We start from the raw sequence: 24,258 nt of genomic DNA, 5'->3' as shown, positions 1-24,258 counted from the left end.
TTTCTTCTTATATTATGGTTGAGGTACATTTGATTGTGAGAAAGTTATGATTGGAGAGAGAGAATGTTTGGTTGTGGTCAATGTCCCCACTTTCTTAAAAAGGGTAAGACAGGAGATTTTTCGGGTGACGAGACACATGTAACTCTTTAATAATCTCATTTTGGGTGTAGACATTTTTCATTGCCCATTAACTGCCTTAGAAACATTCACAAATCCACAAGTAAATGAAAATATTTCATTCATATTAGGAATTATTCTGATGGCAAGTGTTTCAGAGCACATACTTTTAATTTTCTAAATTAGGAGCATGTGCAACTCCCAATTTTGCTACAATCAACACAACACATCACTATTATCCACCTATACTATACAGCTTTATAATGGCATCCCCTTGGGGATAATATTCTGGAGGAGAAATTCTTTCCCTTTTGGATTTCTCAGTTGGTGAATACTGAGGAGGAGGTCACCAGAAAAACATTTCAATTTTGTAATGGAGGGAAGTTGGAGGGGAGGGGGCAGGGGTAACATTATAAAGGAAGAACAATTTTTGACAACAGCATGCAGAGCCAAATGGATGTAGATTGCAGCAGTTATACGAAAACAAAAAGATCTGTACAGAAAAGACAAACAAGAAGAGGTGCACCAAATAAGTCTTGGCCTTCAAAGTAACCACTGTTAGCTACAACACACTTCTGACATCAGTTGTAGAGCTGTTGGAAACTGTCAACAAATTTTCTTGTGCAATCGCTCAAAGCACTGTGGTCACACACCGTTGCATATCTGTGGCATAGCAGGTGATGAGGCCTGGTGCTACCAATAAGATCCTGAGACCGAGTGACAGTCCGTGGCACAATGTTTGTTGTCTTCCCCACCTCCCAAAACGAGTCTTCCGTCAAAATCCAAGATTAAAGGATGTCGATTGCTTTTTTCAAAAGCAAAGTCTTGATCTATCATGAATTTCTATCTGAGGGAGGTGAGGGAAATGTCTGTCGTTCAGTCTCTGGATCGTACTGGTAGCACCCGGTCTCACCTCCTGTAATGATGCGATAAATCCAACAACGAATGAACACGTTACTTAAAACTATTCCACAAGAAGTGTTTATGAACAGTTTTCAATAGCTTTACAATTAGTGTCACAAATGTGTTGTAGCTAATGGTGATTACTTTGTTACTCTCATTTTCTTTATTTTCTGACACCATTCATCGAACTTATTGGATGCACCTTGTATATTTCAGAGTATAATAGCACACTGTAATGCATAATGGTGATAGGTTTTCATTATCATGTTCTTGTGTTTAAAAAGATGGTTTATGCCACCTTACCTTATGTAAACTGCCTTTCAAAAGGGCTGCCCTGTCTTTCATTTTCTTGTACTTCTCAACAAATCCTTCAATCTGCCACTAGAACAAAATAAGAAAGAAAATTGTTGTGAACAAAACCACAGGAATTTGCCCAAGTATTCTATCTACAGTAAAATTAACTTGAGGAAGTTGCTTGATCCAAAACTACTTGTAACCACCTGTCAAAAGCCCAAATAGCCATCTTTCACAGTAAGGACATGCATGGAGAGTGTCAGTGAGGCTCCAGAAGGTACCAACAGGGATGTGGAACCACTCCAGTTCCACTATCATGGCCAAGTGTGCTATGTTTCACAGCCGAGGGCCAAATATTCGTGGCAAAAACAGTATCAAAGTAGTCACCGGATATTCTCAACCGGGTTTTGAATTCAGCCTTAGGGTAGAGGAGGGGGCAGGGAGGGGGTAGGGGGGGTAGGGGGAGGCAGGGGAGCATGAGCACAGTGAATTCCCTCTGGTGCTAGTGGTACCACACACTTACACTACGAAGTGTGTGACATACTCCATTGTTCTGCTGGTAGATGCTATCTTGCCAAGGGAAAATAAATTGCACGTATGAGTGGATGTGGTCCCCAAGGATTGATGCTTACTTGTGTTGAACCACTGTGCTTTCCAGAATGATGAAATCACCCAGGGAAGACCACAAAAATATTCACAACACCATAAACCCCCTCCACCGGCCTGAACCCTTCAACAATTGTTGCAGTGCCATACATACCAAAAGCCGTCTGTCTGATGGAGCATAAAACATGATTAATTTGAAAAGGCCATCTTTTGCCACTCAGTGGCATGCAAATTCCTGCCTTTCTCGATGATGGACAGCAACCAGAATACGTGCATGAACCAAACCATTGCTGCAGAGGCCCATATGCATCAACATTTGTTGAACGGTCATTGAGGAGACACGGTTCGTAACCCCTTGGTTCATCTGGCCGGTCAGTTGCTCAACAGTTGCATATTCATTCACCCACACATATCTTTGCACTACAGTTGACTGCATGCCGGTTTTGGATGGCAATAATTCGCCATGCACGGTATACTTTCACCATGATGGCATGTAAACAGTTTACAATCTTAGCCTTTTTGGAAATGCTTCTACACTTGGCCCAAAAACCAATGATGACCGACAAATAGCTTTGTTTCAGCATTACGACTACATCTGCACTCTTTTCTGCACCATCCTCGACCCACTTTATATATACTCCAATGCTAATGCTGGCATCTGCCGTCTGTGAGCGGTTACTGCATGTTGATATAAAACATAGGCAGTGCTCACATTAATGTGACTGAACTGTGTATAAAATTACAAAGAGACAGATGGGGTGGGCAGTACTTACCTTTAGAAGGTGGAATTTCAAGTACTGCTAATGGACACTTTTAAGTGTATGGGGTGAAAAAAAAATCGAATTAATTAGTTTCCTGATGTCTGAGGGACCTCTTCCAATCATCCCCAAGCTATCAATCTTTCCTCCTTGGGGAATTAACAAAGTTATGAGATATCTCCCTTCCTCATTCCCTCTCATTTTGTGTGTGACAATCAGCAGCACTGACAATTTCACCTCCTAAATATAAGTAGCGGTCGGCCATAGTGTATCACTGGAATTATATATTTTTCTGCTAGCAAAAATTACACCCCATACAGAATTGCAGGCAAATAGCATTAGATATAATTTTTGTTTACCAAGCAGCTGTAGATACTGGCATATTCAGTGAAGTATAACAGCGCCATTTTTCAGGTTCTTTCCAATGAAGAAAGTACAGAAGTAGGAATAGTAACTGACATTAAATGGAAAGAATGAAAGGAAAAACAAGTGCTCTTACTGAGTTGTTCACCTCCTCCTTGCTCCAGGAACTCTTGAGAACTTTTTCTATTTAATCTCAGTATGCATTGTTTCATCCAACCTCTCTTCTCTTTTCAAATAAGGAAAATCCAGGATGGAATATAACAATATTATGGAAATAAAAGTCACCACTCGCCGTATGGTAGAGATGCTGAGTCACAGATAGGCACAACAGAAAGACTGTCACAAATAAGAAGCTTCCGGCCAGTAAGGCCTTACTGGCCAAACCTTCTTGTTTGTGACAGGCTTTTAGTTGTGCCTATCTATGACTGAGCATCTCTGCTTTGTAGTGAGTGGTAACTTTCCTTTTCATAATATTGCTACTTTCTTCTCTTTTGGCAGATTAATATAACTCCAGTTTCAAAAAAAAAATTATGTTTTCCTTGACTAGGTTTTCCTCGTCTGTGTTAATGTCTTCCTTGATGCTTGGTAAGCAGTTTCTATCAATATTTGATATAACACTTATATGTTTGCCAACATAGGAGATTTCAAAATACAGGGTGTACATAAAGTCTAGGAACAGTTTCAATTATTTATTGCACAGAAACCAAACACTGTACAGATATCACACATATGTCATTTCGAAGAGAAACACTGAAAGTTTTTTTTTTTCCCCTATGTTTAGAACCAAGTACGGTAAGAAGCCAACAACAAGAAAGGCCATGTACCACTGCCACAACAGATTCGTTATGGCAGGTAGCTTGTGCCTGGCGAAGAGAAGTGGACATCCTAGTGTGAGTGCAGTGAATGTGGAGCACTTACAAGAGATATTCATAAGGAATCCTAGGAAATCAGCGCATCGTGCACCCTGTGAACTGGAAATGACTCCAATGACAGTGTGGAAAGTCCTGCTACAGAAGCTGTCTATGAAACCATTGAAATTGGAGCTAGTGCAGAACCTCAATGGCAACGACAAAGACAAGCATTCTGAGATTTATTCACAGTTGTAACAAGTGAATGGGGTGGGTATGGCATTGTTGAACACTTCATTTTTAGCAACCAAGTAACTTTTCACAGTACTGTGAAAGTGAACAGGCACAACTGTCGAATCTACGGTACGAAGCATCAACACAAATGCAGTGAATTTGAACGTATTCCCCAAACACAGGTGCCAATGCTAAGGAAAAGGTAATGTGGGTTAGAGGGCAGAAGGAAGAAGTAGTAAACCAGTTCATTCAGAAACTCGGATATATTAAGTGGGACTGTATATATAACTGTCAAGTGGGAATAAATAAAACTGAAACTGCTTTTAAGAACTTAATTAAAAATTATTTAGATTTGTGGTATTCTTGTTCTCCTCTTATAAAAATCAATCTTAAAAGCCAACCTATAAAGAAAAACATTAAGTGGTACACAGATAAACTTACCAATATGAGGGAAAATATGTTATCATTGTACCACTTGTATAAAAATTCTCATAAAGATGGAACGGAGCAGAAAGAGGATTTGTACAAAGCATATCTTGAATGTAAGAGAACCTATAGAACTAAGCTTAGAATGGCAAAAAGAACACCATACAAAAGATACATTGAAGGGGCTCCTAATAAGTGCAAAGCTGCATGGAATGCTGTTGCACAAGAGCATTGCAGGAATGATGAACATCGCATAGCTCTTGACCCGGATAAAGTTAATCATATTTTCATGGACTCTGTAAGTTATATTAGGAACAAAATTGAAACAACAACCACCAATGCAAGTCATCTACTTAAGCAACAACAACCTGCAAACAATACATTTACATGGAGGACAATCGCACCCACTGAGATTACAAAGGTAGTGGCAAAGTTCTCAAACTCCAAGAGCATGGACTGCTCTTGGTTGTCCAATTACATAATTAAAAAAACAGTGCATATAATTAGTGAACCATTGGCCTTTCTGTTTAATAGGTGTCGAAAGTTTGGAGTCCATCCTACAACTCTAAAAATATCGAAAGTTATCCCAGTGTATAAAAAAGGGGACAAACATGATCTCAAAAATTACCGACCAGTTTCAATAGTTCCCATTTTCTTGAAAATACTTGAATCTCTTATTTATAACCAACTGAACCACTACTTTGAGTCGCATAACTTACTCTCTAATAGTCAATTTGGCTTCCGCAAGGGAAAAAATACCACCACTGCTGTTCTTTCAATTGTGAATGAAGTAATAACAACCTTTGAGAATAAAAATAAAGCCTCACTTCTTTTATGTGATTTAAGTAAGGCATTAGACTGGATTTCTCATGATATCTTAAGTGCTAAACTCAAATTCTATGGAATACAAGATTCTGCATTGGCAGTAATTGAATCATACCTAAAAATTGGAAGCAGTTTGCCTATGTCAGAAACAGAGACTCACAGTTGCTAGAAGTTAAGACAGGAGTCCCACAAGGTTCTGTCCTTAAGCCCTTATTTTTTATAACTGCAGTCAATGATTTACCTCATTGTATCCTCACTTTTGTTATTTGGTTATGCTGACGCCACAACTTTGCTTGCTCGGCATGAGAACATATCAGTTCTGCAAGATATGATGCAAGATGACATGGAAGCAGCACTAAATTGGTTCTCACCAAATACACTGCTTTGCAATCCTTATAAAAACCAACAGATTACACAGGGATTGTCAAAAGAGGTATAGGTGAAAGCAGTTAAAATTCTAGGAATTCATGTAGACTAAGTTAATGTGGGAAACACACATCAACCATACCTGCACAAAATTGTCTCGAGTTATGTATTTAATGTGGAAACAGAGGAGCCTGGTCACAAAAGAATATTTAAGAGTTATTTATTTTGGACTCTTTCAGTCACAGTATAATGAATTCTACTCTGCTTTTGTAAATGATGAAAGTCTATGTGAATGCAGCTTGCCGCTAAATTGGTGTAATGTTTTGTCTGTACGGAAGTGTATCTGTCGCCTTTATCGCTCTTTCCCTCTCACACATAAATCGGTACAATAAAGTCAGGGCTTCGTGTTTTCTAGTTAGGCTGATCCGTGAAAAGACAGAGAAACAATTATGCTAATGGAGGATTTTCTCACTCTCACCCTCTCTCTCTCTCTCTCTCTCTCTCTCTCTCTCTCTCCTTTATCTGTGTACAGTTTAAATATATTATTTACGTGAAATCAGCCTAGTAGAATCTCTGGTGGAGCCCTTCGTCTTAATATTCAGTGGCTGGCTTGCTAGAAAAGATCTTTACATTTGTTATTATTATTAAGCGCTGCATTCAGTTGGGAAAATCGATCGTTTGAACAATTCGTTCAGTTTACGACAGATCTAAAATTTCAGATGTGGACGAAGCCTTTTTGGACGATTTCAAAAAACTCAGAGATTGCAGGCTCTCTTCGTCACAGCTGAAACTTCCCAATTAATTACAAGGCCCAGACAATCATCAATGGTTCAGACAGAGAACTCATTCGTCATTCACTCTAGAATAAAATGGTCACAAACCTTATTTCTGAGGAAAATTGTATATTGAATCCATTTCCGTACATGTTCCGTTTTCTGTTGGTTCCAAGTCTCATGTAATTTTCTTTTACAGGTTTTTCTTTCTCTTTATCTATCACGCTAGCGGCACAAACTTTCCTAGCTCGCTTTAGCGCGAAGAAGAGTAAATAAATCTCCTTTAGCAATCCGACAATCTTCCAACCGATACTTCCGAAGCTGTTCCTCTCTCTCTCTATAATAACCATGGAGCATACATATCTGTACCTCTGTTGTTCCAAAGAATAAACGTACTAGAAAAATACCTTGGCGTTGACGAGCTGTCGGCGCATATATTACTAGAAAATCTGATCAGATACTTTTCAAACGTAAATACATGTGGATGATTTGGTTGACCATTATTAATTATTGCGTGGTAGAGGGTAATTTTCCGTGGGGAGATTACAATGCCCCTCGCAGCGAGCGAAGTTTGTGAGCTCAATTTTGATTCACCGAACACACTTCGCGAGCCATCTATTAGCGTGGATAACCTGGAAGTGATGATTGTCAGTCCTCCGACTGAAAAAAAATATTATATTTGAGACAGACGAAGAAAAGAAATGTTGAAGACAGAAGAAATGAAGAGACCGGTACCGCGGCTGTATTGCTTTTACGTGCATCTAGGTGATATATTTGCTGTGCACAACCAAGGAAGATGATCTTTCATGAACTGATGTCAGGGTCTACCCATTCGGGAACTTTCTTAAGCAGGGAAACCTTGGAAAACCTCTTAAGCCTAGACCCCCAGCCTACGGTACATAGAAGATAGGAAAGCCTATAGAAGAAAAAAATATATAATTTTGAAATAGATCTCTAAAGGAAAGACAGGGATCAATTTGTATCACGATTTGGAGAAGAGTGGTTTGTGCCTCTAGCAAAAAAAACGTTTTACAATCAATAACGTGAATTCTCGTTTTACAATCTTGCTCCTGGTACAATATCTTGCGGTGCTAAACTCCCCTGAGTCTTGCATGTCCCCGACGTCCACATTTGTAGTCGGTCTTCTATGCGGCCCCCTTTGTAATTGATCTTCTACGCGGCCCACAATGGGAAGAGTAGAAGGAACAGGGATACTCGAATTCACATGCAACATTCATTCCAAAAGAATTAGCAATGACCAAAAGGAAAACTCTTCCTGTAAGAGAATTAATTAGGTTGCACCGTCCAAGATTCTCCTTTTTGAAAGCAAAATCCTTATGGCTTCATGGATCCTTTTTGTTACGACGTACTTCAAGGAACTCAACCATTAACTAATGATGTTGCCAAAAGCATCATCCGATTTACTCCCTTTTGAATACTCCTTTTGACTTTGCCTCCCCACTTGTGCTTATAAGTCCAAAAGTTCTAACACATTTTCTATCACTGATTTGTTCTTCGTAAATTTAAAGGATTCATGTAACTTACTATAGATTTTGGATTCAAATCATCGAATAATGGAAAGTGTAGTTCATTTTATACCAAGACATCATCCATATTTCCTTGACAAGTCATATAATTTAGCTATACTCAAAACTTTTTATTCTAAATACATATATTTCTTCGCTTGAGTGCTGAAATGTAAAAGTTATTAGCATTGAGGAATGCGGATTCGCTTCTTTCAATTACTCTCTGATTCATACGGTGTTCATCCATGCTCATATATGGAAATGGATTTTTCACACAAAATTCCCAAATGAACACGAACCATTAAATTACTACTGAATCTATGAATATTACTTTCTTTAATCATTCATTAATAAACTAAAAACTCTTAACTTCTAATTATAACACCTATTCCTTTTAGAGTTCAACATGAATCAGTTTATCCTCGCGTTTGGTGCGAGTCTCTTACAAAGCATATCTGTGTCGTCTATATCGATTTTAATTCTCGCGCCGACGTCAACTGTTTTGCGCGGGAAATTATCTTTGCGGCGTTAACCGTCACTCACGATTCACTACCACAACACATCCCTTCACACGTTTACACATGTAAGCGTTCACATGAGATTATATATGAATATTCACTCGGAACCTCTTTTGATTATTCCGCATCATTTGCGGGAAACATTTCATTCTTCTTGAAGGTCAGTTAGATCCTTAATCATTCTTGATGGCATTAGCAATGCTAAAGTTCTATGTTCACCCAAACCACAGGTGAAGCCTATCTCCACTATCTTCTTTACAACACTCGATAATAATAGTTAGTCACTATTTCTATACTCTGTCACTGATTAACTATTTCAATTTAAAGGTTTCTATCACTACACACACAGTTTATTGTTATGTTTTTTACGAGCGTTCATTTCTGTCACTCGGAACACCATTCCTCCCTATCTTCTAATCTTCATTATACTTTTTTAAGTCGTTATGAGAAAATAACCCTTTTATTTTGTTCAATCCCGGGTATGCTAACAGATAAGCCCCCGGATTCAGAATTTGTAGGATAATGTATGGTCCAGTATATAGTAACTCCTATTTCTTTATACTTTTCTTTATTACGGATGATTTGGTATGTCGTTTAACTAGTACCTTCTCTCCGACATGGTATGTCTGTACCCTTTTGATTAATTTGTCATATCGTTGTTTTCTTTGATCAGCCTTTTTCGTCATATTTATGATAGCTTGTCTTATTTTTTCTTCCCAAGGCATCTCAGTTTCCTGAGTTTTGGGGATATGGTCAGTCCAGAAGTTTTCCTCTTTTGCTCCGAACATCAATTCACAAGGTGTATATCCAGTTGAGGAGTGGGGCATGTTATTGTATATCTGCTCAAACTCTTCCACATAATTTGCCCATGCAGTTTGCTTATTATGGCAATACGTCCTCATAAATCGATTGAATTCTCTAAAAATCCTCTCAACCAAATTGCCTTGTGGGTGGTAAAATGATGTTAGTATATGTTTCACACCGACTTGAGACAAAGTCTGCTTCCATCGGAGTCCCGTGAATATATATAGCATTGTCTGTTATGATCGCCTTAGGTGTACCAACATGTGGAAGATAATCCCTTATCAATCTTAATACAATTACTTTGGCTGTAGCCGCCTTTATCGGGTATAGCTTTACGTATTTCGTACACACATCGAGAAATGCCAACACATATTTAACACCACCTCTTGAAGTAGGTAACGGTCCACACAGATCGCATGAAATTAATTCTTTTGGTTCTTGTACTAATATTGAGCATAATGGGTGATAAGTCCCTTTTGAATCCGGCTTTGTTTTTTGACATATTATGCATCTCTTTAAGACCTCATGCACTCTGCGCTTTATGTTGGGAAAATAACAGTACCCACTTATTTTGTCTGCACATTTTGTTGCACCGAAATGTCCCCAGGTTAAATGAGTGAACCATACAAGTTTCTCTATTTGTGCCTCAGGTATACAAACACACCAACGGACTTTGTTTGGCCTTCCACAGCGGAAAAATAATACGCCATTTACCAGCTTGTAATAGTTTGCCATCTGATCCGAAGGTTGCTGTTGTAACCTTTGAATGACACTTCCCCATTGAGCATCCTTTTTCTGTAACTGGGCCATATGCACACACAAATTGACGTAGTACGTCTTAAATGGATTTTCCTGCAGCAGCAATACAGGGAATTCTGAGGAATTATTTACTTCAATCTCTTTTGTTAAACCCTGCGGTGACCTTGATAGAGCGTCAGCAATAATGTTTTGCTGCCCTGAGACATGTACGATCTTAAACTGGTATTGTTGCAGAGCGAGCGTCCATCTAGCCAGCCTGGGGTGTAACAGTTTACACGTTTGTAAAAACGTTAATGATTGGTGATCGCAATATACGATAGTCTTCGACCCATATAAATAATAATGAAATTTTTTAAATCCCCAGACGACCGCAAGAGCCTCTAATTCTGTCGTCGTGTACGTTCGTTCACAGTTGGACAAAACACGACTAGCAAACGCAATAGGACAAAAGGTAAGCTGTCCATTTATCTTGCGTACTTGGAAAAGGCACACTCCAAGACCCACATTTGACGAATCTGTTGACAAGTAGAATTCCTCTTGCATGTCCGGATGGTACAAAAGTGGTGCATTTACTAATTGCTTCTTTATCTCTTCAAATGCTTCTTGACACTCTAATGTCCAGAGCCAGGGCACATCCTTCTTCAGCAAACTATTTAGAGCTGCTGCATTCATGGCCTGATTCGTTATAAATCTTCTAAAAAATGAGGCAAGACCCATAAACCCTTTTAATTGCCTCCTATTTCTCGGTGTTGGAAACTTACTAATCGCAATTAGCTTCTCCTTGGTCGGTAAAATTCCCTTTGCGTCAACTATATGCCCCAGGAACTTGATTCTGTTTAGTGCAAAATGGGATTTCTGTAGGTTAGCAGTTATTCCCATGGTTTTGAACACGTTCAACACCCGACTCAGTAAGGTAATATGCTCCTCCCAGGTCTTCGATGCAATAAGCATATCATCAACAAATACTGTTATCCTGCTTCTTAGTTCTGGGCCTAGAGCATAATCTAGAGCTGCTATAAAGATTCCAGCACTAATGTTGAGTCCGAAAGGAACTACAGTAAATTGGTAACTTCTTCCGGCATAAATGAAAGCTGTATATTTCCTTGATAACTCATCCAGCTTGACCTGCCAATACGAACTCCGCAAATCGATGCTCGTCAAATATTGGACATCCTGGAACCGTTGTATCAGTTCGTCTATGTTTTCCGGATGTGTTCTCACTGGAATTATGATTTTATTTATTTCCCTGGCTTCAAGTACCAGTCTCACAGTTCCATTTGCTTTTGGCACGACCAACAATGGGGAGCAGTATGGGCTTGTAGAGGGTTCGATCAAACCCCATTTCAACATGCGATCTATTTCTTTTTGAACTTGAGCCTTTAACCTCCAGGGAACAGGATAGAAAGTTCTACAATACGTTTCGTGTGGCTTAACGTAGAGATGGCATATGTATCCCTTAATAACTCCTGGCCTTTCGTCAAACACGTTTTCATACACTAATAATAATTCTTTGAGCTGCTTCTTCTGCTCTTAAATAATGCAGTCGGATTCCTTTAACTTCTCATACACTAATTGACCGAAGTCTCCTTTGACTTGGAACTCATTATTTACGTGCTGTTTAGAATTTTGTGAAGTCCTGATTACTTGCACACTGATCCCACTATTATATTTTCTGGTAAGGCTTTCCTTTTTCAACAAGTCCAACTCAATTTCTTGTTGATTTACATTTAACCAAATTTTTCCTGTTTTAAAATCTATTCTGCATCCGTATTGACGTAGGCTGTCGACTCCTATAATGCAGTCTACCACCAAATTTTTTACAACAAGGAATGTGCTTAATATTGCTACATTTCCGACTTCTACACTAAGTAGTGACTGCACTTTTACATTAGCCGATCTAGCCCCAACGGCGCCTATTATTCTGCAATTTTGAACTGGAAAAATTGGTACTCGTCTTATATTTCTGATCTTGTTGAATAGAGCCTCCGAAATAACATTTGTGGTTGCAGCTGTGTCTAAAACCGCCACTATCGGTACAGTCTCTAAAATGACTTGCACTTCGGCTACTGCCACCTGTTCCTTATCCTCATCTTGGAGTTCTAAGTCCTTGGTCAATTCATCTGCCAGTAATCGTCCATCATTATACGTTAGCATGGGTACACATATCCTGTTGCCCCTCAACCAATTGTTGACCGCTCCTCCGAGGCACGAGTGGGTCCTTACAAGTTTGTTGGATTTTGATTCGCCTGGTGGTAGACATCGTCCGTCACTTCGGTAATTACCGGTTGATTCGTAGATGTCCGTCCCCACTGATGTTGGTTATTTGAATCTATTCCCCCCGGTTGATTCCACTTTCTATTACTGTTATTGTTCCAGGCTTGCGGTCTGAAATTCCTTTCGTTCCCCCATACGGGATTGTATCGTTTCCCATTCCTGTTGTTCCTTGGATAGCCCCTCGCAAGACTATTGCCGGTATTATTATTGAGATTTTGAGGGGTTTCTCCACTATTTATCGATCTCTGTGCGTTCCCTTGCCTACCATTTGACGGAGGTTCTATCTCCCTATATTGGAATCTGTTGTTACGGGCTTTCTGGTTGCTCTCTTCTATAATGTCTATATGATCTAACATCGTGAGGAACGACTCCAAGTCTTTATCGTTCCCGTAAATTAATTGATTCCGGATGTTAGTTGGTAATCTTGCCTTAAGTATGTTTATTATGTCTGGCAAAGGCATAGGTCTGTCCCAATATCTAGTTTTGTTTATATATTTTTCAAAATACTTCCTAAGGCTTCCTTTTGAAAAAGAGAAAGGCTCTGGGTAGAGCACCTCCTGCCTTAGGCGTTCCTCTACCCCTTCTGACCAGAATTTTGCTAAAAATGCTTTTTTCAAAATCGTCATATGTCGAGCAAACAGAAGTCATGTCCGAGGCCCAGATCGCCCCCGAACCTTGTATATACCCAGTCACGAAACTGATTTTCTGCCACTCCGACCAATTTCTGGGTAACACTCCTCTAAAACTTCGGATAAAAACAATCGGATGGACCCCCGTTTTGTCAGTGTTAAAAATCTGGAATTGCCGATGCTTTATCATTTTTTCTTCGGCATGGCAAAGGCTTTCGTAATCTCCGTCAGATAAAACTTCACGCGAATAACTAGCTCGTGGCAATTTAATATTCGAGTTACTCACACAAGTCGGTATCGTGTGCGAATGTGCAGTAACTGGCTCTACAGACACTGCCAACTTCTGCTGCTGGCCGGTATTCATTTGTTCTGAGCCTTGTTGTGAAACGCGTATCGACTCTTCTATCGTTTGTTTCCAATGCTCGAAATCAGCACCTAACTGCTGTCGCACTTCCTCAAGTCCTTTCCCAAACAAATTCTCTTCCTGTTTGCCGCATAGACTCTGGAATGCTTCTTTAACATTTTGCTCAACGTTTTCACACATTAGCCTTTTGTTTTCTAATGCGATTTCGGATAATTTACCCGTTAATACATTAATTTGGTGGTCTATAACGTCTTGACGTTCGGTCAGATGTTCAACACTTTCCTTTAGGTTCGTCTGGGTACGTGCCAATTCAGGAAGTTGCGCAATTGCACATGACATGGCATCTTGCTTTTGTACTAATTGCGGAACCATTTCCACCTGTTCCCGTACGGTATCTATCTTAATAGCCACATACTCCTTCATTTCTACACGTACGCGTTGAGTAGATTCCTCACATTGAGCTTTAACCAATTCTATTTGTGCAGTTAATTTTCGTTCCGTCTCTTCGGCCTGATCTTTAAGCTCCTTTGTCTTCGCCTCTATCCGCTGCTCTAATTCGGAAAAACTGTCATGTAACTGCTGCTTAATCTCAGCTTTCAGATTTTCCTGCTCCTCAGTAACTGAGGCTAATTTCGCATTCAAATCATTTTGCCCCTCGGTAACTGAGGCTAACTTCGCATTAATGTCGGTTTTCATATTATTCATGCTCTCGGTTATCATCTGCATCTGTCTCATGATAATTACTAATGGATCTAATCCATGTTACATACTTGCTGTTACATCTCCAGCCGTGCCTACCGGGCGTTCTATTGCACTATCTGTAGCGATCGGTTCTACAACACTTCTTACTACATCACTATTATCCGTGCTCACAGCTGAAGGCTGTTGCGTGTTGCTCTGCTCTGCTTGACTCATCTTAAACATTGCCCTAGTTAAAACCATATAAATGTTCTACAGTCAATATGTATATATCTCCCTTCACACAAGAATACTTCTGTGGCTACTTTCTTATAGTACTTATACAGGTAAATGCAACTAGGGTAGGTCAATCAAACTACGTCTGGCATGAACACAATTAGTAAATGTTCAAATCTACGTCTACTTCCTCAATACTAGCAAGCTTTAATAAAAAATTATAGATCTGGCCCTTTTTCTGCGCCCAGCGTGCTGCTTTTATTTGTAGATCCACTTAATTTGCCTGCGAGTATTTCTTCTCTTTTCCAAGTTAAGTTGTCTCGTCGTAGTTCACATGAAACAGAGACAAAATTATTTTAACAACGTCCAAAAACGTGTCCTGTCACGGATTGGCCATTATAATGAATTCTACTCTGCTTTTGTAAATGATGAAAGTCTATGTGAATGCAGCTTGCCGCTAACTTGGTGTAATGTTTTGTCTGTACGGAAGTGTATCTGTCGCCTTTATCGCTCTTTCCCTCTCACACATAAATCGGTACAATAAAGTCAGGGCTTCGTGTTTTCTAGTTAGGCTGATCCGTGAAAAGACAGAGAAACAATTATGCTAATGGAGGATTCTCTCACTCTCACTCTCACTCTCTCTCTCTCTCTCTCTCTCTTTCTCTCTCTGTCCTTTATCTGTGTACAGTTTAAATATATTATTTACGTGAAATCAGCCTAGTAGAATCTCTGGTGGAGCCCTTCGTCTTAATATTCAGTGGCTGGCTTGCTAGAAAAGATCTTTACATTTGTTATTATTATTAAGTGCTGCATTCAGTTGGGAAAATCGATCGTTTGAACAATTCGTTCAGTTTACGACAGATCTAAAATTTCAGATGTGGAAGAAGCCTTTTTGGACGATTTCAAAAAACTCAGAGACTGCAGACTCTCTTCGTCACAGCTGAAACTTACCAATTAATTACAAGGCCCAGACAATCATCAATGGTTCAGACAGAGAACTCATTCGTCATTCACTCTAGAATAAAATGGTCACAAACCTTATTTCTGAGGAAAATTGTATATTGAATCCATTTCCGTACATGTTCCGTTTTCTGTTGGTTCCAAGTCTCATGTAATTTTCTTTTACAGGTTTTTCTTTCTCTTTATCTATCACGCTAGCGGCACAAACTTTCCTAGCTCGCTTTAGCGCGAAGAAGAGTAAATAAATCTCCTTTAGCAATCCGACAATCTTCCAACCGATACTTCCGAAGCTGTTCCTCTCTCTCTCTATAATAACCATGGAGCATACATATCTGTACCTCTGTTGTTCCAAAGAATAAACGTGCTAGAAAAATACCTTGGCGTCGACGAGCTGTCGGCGCATATATTACTAGAAAATCTGATCAGATACTTTTCAAACGTAAATAAATGTGGATGATTTGGTTGACCATTATTAATTATTGCGTGGTAGAGGGTAATTTTCCGTGGGGAGATTACAACAGATAGAGTATGGACTGCTGATATGGGGACTCTCTCTTCACATCACTGAAGTTCTAAAAATTCAGAAGAAAGTGATAAGGCCAATGAGCAATTCTGGTAGATCAGAGCACTGCCGACCACTGTTCATTCAGCTGAAAATATTAACCGTTATTAATTTTTATATATACGCCGCAGAATTGTATGCAAAAAAAAATATAGCAGATTTTGAAATGGGGGAAAACATGCACCACCATAATACCAGAGGCAAAACAAAATTAGACATACCTAGGCACAGGCTGACGAGAACAGGGAATTCCCATCGAATCAATAGTCTATAAATATTTAATAAACTTCCATTTTCTTCTCGGTCGGATCACATAAGTAGCTTCAAGAGCCAGCTACTAAATTGGTTACTAATCAATCCTTTTTACAATGTAACAGAATTTATGAATATAAAATCAATCAACATTAATTTTTAAGGATTTCATTATGTGATGTCACTGAATGTATTTATCTTATGTTATGGTGTATGTTATCATCTATGGGCACTATTTGCAAAGCTCATTTAGCTTTAGGGTACTATTCAAGGAAAATGTTATATGATATCCATTTAAATTGCCTATTCCACCTCAGGTGGTCAATGGTGAACAAAGAATCTGAATCTGTACTGCAAAGGTAAATGTTTTTTGTGTCTTGTCACGTCAAAAATTGTATGGGCCATTCTTCTTCGCCAAGAGCACTGTCACTGGAAATTCCTACTTGTACATGTTGCAGCAATGGCTGATGCCTCAAATGAGATTGGACTCTCTGTTCATCTTTCAGCAGGATGGGGCTTCACCCCATTTTCATCGTGAAGTTCCTGGGAAACTGAAAACGGAGCAGTCACATCGATGGCTCGGCCATGCTATAGAAGGGGAAATCTGTTTCATGAAATGGCCCTCCCGATCACCAGATCTCACTCTGTGTGACTCTTTTGTGTATGTACTACCTCTACCATATGATGTAGCAGAGCTCCGGGAGTGAATACGGGAAGTGACTGCCACAGTCGACGATGCCATGCTGGGATGGGTTAGGCAAGGCAAGAATTCGATTAGCATATTGTCATCTACCTGATCACTCATGGTTCGCATATCAAATGTTAATAGAAAAAAATAAACTTTCAAAAAGTTTCTCTTCGAAATGCAGTATGTATGGCATCTGTACAATGTTTAAATAAATAATTGAATGTGTTCCTTGATTTTATGTACACGCTGTACTTGAACATACACTGTATGGCAGCACATTCAAGATAAGAGAATCAGGTGTAAATAATGGTATACAACTGCGAAGAACACAATCTCAAAGAAATAAGTATTATGTCGTGGAAATAACGTCTGTCTGTCTAACAAACAGTAAGCAGAGACAGGAAAAATCCATTTTATTTTATGGTCAATTTCAGAGCTATTTTTGCCTATTTGTTGCTGTTTTCTGTCAACTCTGGTGTTACTTACTGCCAATTTTGATGGTATTTTTGAGGAGTTTGGTATCACTTTCCAGTAGCTTATTTTTGAAGTGTCAAATGGCTTATATCACTGTTCCAGCACTATGAAAACGAAAATATACCTCTTAACTACATTACATATGGCATCACAGAAGAAAAAGGAAATCATTTATATGAAACCCATTAAATGTAATCAATTAAAGAAACCATACACTGTCAAAAGGTTTTCAAATTAAAGTACTATTATAGCTTCAATGGTTTCTTTGAAACCTTTTACCACCAAATGATCAGTACTTCGCAACAATGCAAAAATAGCAGCGTAGTGTGTAAATTTTTAACATGGACAAGGAGAAGGCCACAAATGCAGTTAACCAATTCAGCTCATATTTGGCAGCCTGCTTCCATACAACATAAAATGAAGATCAGTTTTGAGAACACCATCCCAACAGTTCATGATGTGAATTTGATTCAAAACTGACCAGATCGATATACAATTGAAAATGGAACACTTTTAATCATCATAGGTGGTGTCCAGAAGCAAACTTTTTTCCTAGGGATTTGCGAAAGAAACTATTACAACTGTCACTTATGTACCTGTAAAGTAAATGCTATTCAATGAAAGTACTGCTGATGCAACAATCAAGGCATCTGGCTGGGGAGCAGAGAACCTGTGTTCAATTCTGAAATGCATTCTGCTGGATTTTTTGTCATCTTTCTTTTCCTTATTGAAATTAGTAACAATAGGAGGGTTAATATGGCAGTTATTACGGAATAATAACAAGGAGGTAAATAAATTTTTCAAACAACTTGGATTGGTGAAAAATTAAAATTTGAAGCCTCATATGAAAACAAATGTCACGAGGGACCACAGACAGCTGAATATGCTATGCTAGTTTACAATGAGCCATGGTACAGAACTTTATTTGGAGGTTTCAAAACTGCAATGTACATCTGGAAATCCAGCAGGAATTTCACAACTATCCACATTCCACAACAATTCATAGCATAATTCATGATCAATTTTCAGCACCAATTTTTTAGGTGATGTTGCATGCGTGGTATGCATTAGAATTACACTGGAGATCCAAAGAAACTGGTACACCTGCCTAATATCATGTAGGGGCCCACAAGCACGCAGAAGTGCTGCAACATGACATGGCATGGACTTGACTGATGTCTGAAATAGTGCTAGAGGGAACTGACACCACGAATCCTGCAGGGCTGTCCATAAATCAGTAAGAACACAAGGGTGTGGAGACATCATCTGAACAGCACATTGCAAGGCATCCCAGATACACTCAATAATGTTCACGTCTGGTGAGTTTGGTGACCAGTGAAGAGTTTAAACTCTGAAGAGTGTTTCTGGAGCCACTCTGTAGAAATTCTGTATGTGTGGGGTGTCACATTGTCCTGCTGGAATTGCCCAAGTTCTTCAGAATGCACACTGGCCATGAATGGATACAGGTAATCTAGAAAGGATGGTTACATAAGAGTTACCTATCAGAGTCGTATATAGACATATCATGGGTCCTGTATCAGTCCAACTGCACACATCCCACACCATTACAGAGCCCCCACCAGCTTGAACAAGTCCCCTGCTGACAAGCAGTGTCCATGGACTCATGAGGTCAGTTCCATACCCATACAAATCTATACACTTGATACAATTTGAAATGAGACTCATCCGACCAGGCAACATGTTTCCAGTCATCAACAGTCCAATGTCGGTGTTGACGGATCCAGACAAGGCATAAAGCTTTGTGTCATGCAGTCATCAAGGGTACACGAGTGGGCCTCAGCTCCAAAAGTCCATATTGATGATGTATCGTTGAAAGATTTGCATGCTGATACTTGTTGATAGCCCAGTACTGAAACGTATGGCAATCTGAGGAAAGGTTGCACTTCTGTCACATTGAACAATTCTCTTCAGTCGTCATTGGTCATTTTCTTGCAGAATCTTTTTCCAGCCACAGCGATGTCAGAGATCTGATGTTTTACCAGATTCCTGATATTCAAGGTACACTTGTGGAATGGTCAAATGGAAAAACCTCGCTCCATCACTACCTCAGAGATACTGTGTCCCATCGCTCATGCACCGACTATAGCAACACGTTCCAACTCATTTAAATCTTGATAATCTGCCATTGCCGCAGCAGTAACCGAGCTAACAACTGTGGCAGACACTTGTTATCTTATACAGGCATTGATGACCGCAGTGCCATATTCTGTCTGTTTACATCTCTCTGTACTTTAATACACATCCCTACACCAGTTTCCTTGGCACTTCAGTGTAATTCCCAAAAACGAAATATTTTTAAATGTAACCCAAGTCAGTTTTCTGCCAAATCTTCAGAATGAATGATGTAGTTGTGTGAAAGCTGCTTTCATTACATGTTCTTGGTGCCACAAGCATATTTGCTTCAAATGTTTATATGACAAGTACCACCCATGTAGATGTTCAAAGGTAAGTGAAGACATGTAACAGTGAGTGAAAGAGCCTTTGTAGGGCAACCAGGATTAAAATTATAATTCTTTCTAATCCAAGTACATTAAAGAAATTTATTTCCCTACCTTGTTATTATTTTTCACTGATTACCTTTTGACTTTCCTATTCCTACTAGATTCAATACAGCAAAAATACTAATGAAAAAACTGCAGAATGCATTTGGAAATTAAACATATGTTCTCTTCTCCTCAGCCACATGCCTTGATCGCTACGTCAGTGGCAGTTCTTTTGAACAGTGTTTACCATAGGCATACTCAGTTTCTTTCTTCGATTCTACGAAATGGGCATATGCACCCCCCCCCCCCCCCCCCCCACATGATGAAAACACCCAATTTTCAATTACCTATTGATTTCGTCAAATTTGAATCTATTGCATGTCATGAACTTTAGGAGTGGTTTCCTGAAATATAAGGATGGGGGAGCTTTTTGAGCCAAAATATCTCAGTCCTCTGTTTTAGGTTTATACAAGCACCCTGCCAAATATGACTCAAATTGGTTGGACATTCCGAGACCTTCCCCTTGTGAGGACCAAATGTCTTCAGCACAACACCAGACATCTGACAATGTCCACATATCCTGCTTGCATGGGAAGTTGCTTCCCATCAAATTATAAAGGTATTGCTACCCCTTCAGAATATTTCACAACTGAGACCTGCCATCCTATGCACACACAAACTATTTGCTGTGTCAGCATGAACATAATTCATCATCATCAGACTATAAATAAGAGCCCAGGACTGTGAATAAGACTAAATATACAGATCTGTCACCATAAGAGTTGTTAGCCTAATATGAAGGTGCAACATAGTGCCTTTCTCGGTTTTCTTCACCTCGCCCTGAAGCATTCGTTCCATTCATATTTAACAAAAGCTGGCTAGTTTTAGCATCAAAAATTTGTATTTCTCATAATAATGAAGCAGTCTTCAATTGTAACTCGGAATATAGGTACTGTTTCATCCACTGACATCACAGTTCTCAATATTTTTGCGTGACAAACTGTACCAACAATGACAGTTTGGTGAGATCTGTAAAGTGGAGCATCGGTTAAATAGGATTTTTTTGCAGGACACAAACACAACATGAAATATAGCACATAGCACTTTAGCTAGCACGTAAATCAAATTTGCACCCAATTGGTCAGGTTCTCGCCACCATACACAGCAGCGAACAGAGGGTGTCATGCTAACTGAAAGTACGAAGATTGCCTGGAAAATAATGTACTACATATTTTCTCAATCAGCAAAAATTGTATGAATGTGACAGTTAAGATATACATTATTTGAAGCTTCCAAATTGCACACACAAATATCCCATTTATTCTGACAGGTATCATACCTATAGCAATGTTTTGAAATGGTGTCTCTATATGATGTAAGCTACAAGCAGCGTGTCGTCATTGAACTTCTCACAGCAAAGAATAGAACCTTCAAGAATATTCCCAATTGTTTGCATCCTGTTTATGGAGCATCTGCAATAGACAGAAGTTCTGTTAGTCACTGGGCAAAGAGAGTGAGGCCATTACGAGACATTGGTTCGTCAGAGCTCCAAGATTTGCTTCATTCAGGGAGCCCATTCGTGGCTTTCAAACTTGACCAGGCACAGCTTGCTGATGTGTTCATTCACAAAGACCAATGCACAACAACTTGGCACTTGGCAATGAAGCTGTCACTCAGGAAGAAAAGTGTGGATGCAATTGTCCATAGTCTTAATTACTCAGAAGTTTGTGCACAATGGGTTACGCACTATCTCATGAGGAAACTAAATCTTCTCACTCTTTGATGTGATGCCAAGACACAGTACCAATATTTCTGAAGCAGATGTGAACACAGTAACCAAACCCAAAAGGGGCTTCCAATGATTTTGTCGCCATAATAACCCAGGTGATTGACTGATTCTATATGATAACGCTCGGCCTCACATAAGTTTGAGGACTTCAGAACCATCATTAAACAGGGTTGGACAGTATAATCTCATCCATCCTAAAGCCCTGACCTAGTGCACCTCCAACTTCCATTTGCTCTTCTCATTAAAGCATCACATTTGTAGATGACATTTTGAGGATGACAAAGATGTGATTCTTACAGTGGAGAAATGGCTTCAATACCAGAACAAGGAGTGGCACTGACAGGGTACACACACCCTTGTGTCTCGATGGAGGAAGGCCATAGAACAGGGCAGCAATTGTGTGGAAGTATAGGGAATATAGAATAAACAACATTCTTTCTTTTGTATATTTATCGTTGTGTTCAATAAATAATTACTGAAGGAAAACAAATGTAGTGCCTCACTTTTTGGGTAACCCTCACATTTATTTTAATAGTTATTCCATATTATTTTTACTACTTTGTGAATGAAGCTTGTGGGCAAAGCACGAATTGTTGGTAGTGAAATTTAACAGTGAAAAAGAGAGGGATGGCTGTACTGAGCTGAGAAGACACATTACATTTCAATGATCTGTCACCCTGATGCTACTCATAAACATTTACTTCAAGTCAGTTACCTTCTTGTAGTTTCTCCATGTTAACAAACCTGCTATGCACTGCCACCATGTCTTGTCATGTGACTTTGTTTCCATTTGCAGAGGATTGAGGGCTGTAAGACAGCTCTCTAGTCTTCAAGCCACAAAATAACATAACTGCCTTTTAAACACTCTTTTGTATTTTGTTACTCTTATGTGACATTCATATACATTGAGTAAACAGATCTCATTAACGAGAACAACATTTTCAAACTGAATCTCATAACACCACAGAAGAGAGTGACATTGCTCCTTAGCCTTGTTAAGCTTATTCTGGGTGTTGATACTGCAGACGGTGCCTCTTCCTCTCTGCCTTCCAAAACACTGCCAAGCCACAACCCCAATAAGTAAATAACCCCTTCGCAGCAGGAGAAGATGTTCCATATCTGTCACACTTTGATGATGTCCTAAGCCAACAATTCTTTCGTCATTTCTGAAAATATTACACAGTGGGGAGTTCTTTATATATTAACTAGCTAAATAATATTTTTAAATGAACATCTTTATCTGATCATGAGGAAGAGATTTGACATGTTTTTATGGACAAATAACATGTCTTGCTGAAGTAGGCTGGGATCTATGTTATGTTAAAAGATACCAGATGCCATGTTAATTTACATGTTCACAAAACGTAAGCGTCACATTCAGTGTTTTTCATATTTATACTTTTGTAATTTGAAAATATATAAAAGTTTGGAAGGTAGGAGACGAGATACTGGCAGAAGTAAAGCTGTGAGTACCGGGCGTGAGTCATGCTTCGGTAGCTCAGATGGTAGAGCACTTGCCCGCGAAAGGCAAAGGTCCCGAGTTCGAGTCTCGGTCGGGCACACAGTTTTAATCTGTCAGGAAGTTTCATATCAGCGTACACTCTGCTGCAGAGTGAATATCTCATTCTGAAAATATATAGTTTAAATGATGCACCATATTAAAGTCTCGCAAACATCCATTTTTACACAATAGTTCTGTAAAAGGCTCAGGAAATGTCACATCCGTGACTAAAACTGTTATTGAAAAGTAGTTTGTTTGCAAGGTGCTACTCCAGTCTCCATAAGCAAGATATTACTATTACTTCATTTTACAAATGGGCTCCCATTCAGTCTGTTGCCTTGCTGCTGATACAACAATGGGCCAGTTCATGATGGACTAGGATAAATCATCACCGTAAAGACCTACCTACCAACCAAATATTGCCACAGGATCACTTGACTTTAGACACTGACTGCTATCAGAGCTGAAGAACATCTCTCTCTTATGTTCCAAACCGCCACCTATAGCAAACACTAAATGGCTCAGTTTCTGTACCTTGGCATTTTCCCTTCTGCTCCGAGATGGTTCTGGAACTACCTTCTGTTGTCTTCCTGACAATTCTCACAATGTAATCCCTATGAGCAAATAAACTGATACAGTTTCCTTTTCCCAACATGACTACGTATATTAATTACAAGTCCACATCACTATCCAATCCTGACGACACCCCCAAGTGGGTGTAAGAACTGGCATCTGAAGTGAGATGCCAAATTTGACCCACTTTCAGCTTTGAGGTGCCCCATACAAAGTACTAAGCCATGAACAGATGTAAGAATCCATCGTGCAGGACAGTCCGGCTCCATGCTGCGGTGCAACAGACAAGTGCTTAGCACAGTCAGCCCAAGCTGCCCACCACAGTCTACCCAGGCCTAATGCCACGCTGCCATCACTGCCATTAGGCAAGGAAATTCAACCTCGTCTGCCTCCTCTATCATGGTCGCACGAGGCCACATCATGATTATGATGTCCCGATGCCACCTCGACACCAGGCATCGCCACTGCATTGCTGCCCAATCAATGGTCAATGAACAATTTAATTGTAACAATCAAAATAATCGATTTCTGACAATATACTGTAATTGTATAGCTAAAAAATCCATTCACCAAGCAACGGTTGGTGTTTTCCTTTATCATCCCATCTGTTAAGTCTCCCCTGACCTTGCATTCTGGGTGACTTTTCAGAACCC

The 24,258-nt window shown here is 39.4% G+C and overlaps 1 long non-coding RNA gene across 3 annotated transcripts in view; it reads right to left on the bottom strand.

Moving 5' to 3' along the window:
* The window catches only part of LOC126427090 (uncharacterized), a 79,025-nt gene that overhangs the window by 37,669 nt on the left and 17,098 nt on the right, over positions 1–24,258 (bottom strand). For all 3 annotated transcript variants that reach the window (XR_007576529.1, XR_007576527.1, XR_007576528.1), the window contains exon 2: positions 1,324–1,401. This is a non-coding gene — a long non-coding RNA (uncharacterized LOC126427090). The remainder of the gene's footprint in view (positions 1–1,323; positions 1,402–24,258) is intronic.

The sequence above is a fragment of the Schistocerca serialis genome, chromosome 11 (assembly GCF_023864345.2).
Source record: "Schistocerca serialis cubense isolate TAMUIC-IGC-003099 chromosome 11, iqSchSeri2.2, whole genome shotgun sequence".
NCBI classification, from domain to species: Eukaryota; Metazoa; Arthropoda; class Insecta; order Orthoptera; family Acrididae; genus Schistocerca; species Schistocerca serialis.
Note: the sequence above shows the minus strand (reverse complement) of the source record. Positions and strands in the feature narration are given on the sequence as shown.